This window comes from Emiliania huxleyi (genome assembly GCF_000372725.1).
Source record: "Emiliania huxleyi CCMP1516 chromosome Unknown EMIHUscaffold_1362, whole genome shotgun sequence".
Classification (NCBI taxonomy): Eukaryota; Haptophyta; order Isochrysidales; family Noelaerhabdaceae; genus Emiliania; species Emiliania huxleyi.
This window is the reverse complement of record NW_005201228.1, coordinates 6819-8653: the sequence shown is the minus strand read 5'-3', so window position 1 is coordinate 8653 and position 1835 is coordinate 6819.

The following is a 1835-nucleotide window of genomic DNA, read 5'->3' as shown; positions in this document are numbered from 1 at the left end:
GCCGCCATCGCCGCCACCGCCGTCGCCGCCGTCGCCCTCGCCGCCGCCGCCCTCGCCGCCGCCCTCGCCTCCGCCACCATCACCACCACCTCCGTCTCCACCCCCGCCATCGACCCCGCCCCCCAGTCTGCCGCCACCGTCACCACTGCCACTAAGCCCGCCACCACCGAGCCCGCCACCACCGTCACCACCACCGCCCTCCTCGCCGCCGCCCTCCCCTCCGTCGCCGTCATCACCGCTACCGTCGCCGCCGCCCTCCTCGCCGCCGCCCACACCAACCTCTCCGTTGCAACCCTCGCCTCCGCCGCCCTCTCCGCCGCTACCCTCCCCCCCACCTTCCTCTCCCCCACGAGCACCACCGCCGTCGCCACCGCCGTTGAGCTGCGGTGATGTGCACGGTCGTATCGAGGTGCTGAGTGGGAAATGCGACAGCGGCGCGCCCTCAGATGACTGTTCATCCTACTACTACAAGATGAAAAGGACCGGCAAATTCAAGCTCTGCTGGGGACCAGCGCCAGGAGGACCAGGCTGCTCCGGCACCACAGTCAAAGGCTGCCTTCCCCCCCCGTCCCTGCCACCGCCCTCGCTTCCGCCCTCCCTCCCGCCCTTCTCCCCTCCCGCCGCCTGCTCCGATCTGGAGAAAAGGACGGTCATCAACCAATGCAGCAAGGCAACGCCCGAAACCTGCAACCAAAGGTACAAAATCAGAGCCGATACGATCTTTGAGTTTGGGATCTGCTACTACGACCAAGCCGGAGACCGATGCAGAAGCACAACGATCGTCTGCGCGCCTCCATCGCTGCCAATCGCACCGCCACCGCCGTTGCAACCGCTTTCGCCTCCCCCACCGCCACCTCCCAGCCCGCCCTCACCTCCACCGCCCTCACAACCGTCGCCGTCGCCGCCACCCTCGCCGCCACCCTCGCCGCCACCCTCGTCGCCGCCATCGCCGCTTCCGCCTTCGCCGCCTCCTTTGCTTCCGCCGCCAAGCCCACCACCACCGAGCCCACAACCCCCCTCGCCGTTTCCGTCGTCGCCTCCGGCGCCCTTGCCTCCTCGACCATCACCCCCGCCGCCGAGCCCGCCCACGCCCTCACCACCGCCGCCCGCGCCTCCTCCGCCTTTGCCACCGCCGCCCTCGCCGCCACTACCCTCACCGCCGCCCTCGCCACCGCCGTCACCACCGCCGCTGCCGCCTCCCTCACCGCCGCCCTCGTCTCCTCCGCCTTTGCTGCCGCCACCCTCGCCGCCGCCGCCCACACCACCGCCACCCTCGCCGCCGCCGCCCTCGCCGCCGCCACCTTCGCCGCCGCCGCCCTCGCCACCACCGTCGCCACCACCCTCACCGCCGCCGACCTCGCCGCCACCGTTGCCTCCACCTTCACCGTCGCCGCTCCCGCCTCCCTCACCGCCGCCCTCGCCTCCTCCTCCCTCGCAACCGCCGCCCTCCCCGCCGCCGCCCTCTGCACCATTGGCATGCAGCAGCTTTGTTGGGCGCTCGAACCTCCATGACTGCTGCGGCAGCGGGTGCGACTGCGGTGCGCAGGTGTCTCCTACATGGTGTCAAAATGTCCCGAAAGGGGACTGCGAGTCTCTCTACGTGCTGAAGCCCGATGGCAGAGCGCGACTGTGCCACGAACCCGTTGACAGCGGCGAGAACAACTGCGGGCGCTCAAGCCTATTTGAGTGTTCAGACACAATTGTGCTTGCTCCATCTGCACCTCCATTCGCGCCATCACCCTCTCTGCCACCTTCGCCCCCTCCAATGTCGCCACCACTCTAGCCACCGCCTCCGAACCCGCCCCCTCCCTCGCCTTCGCCCTCGCCGCCTCCGA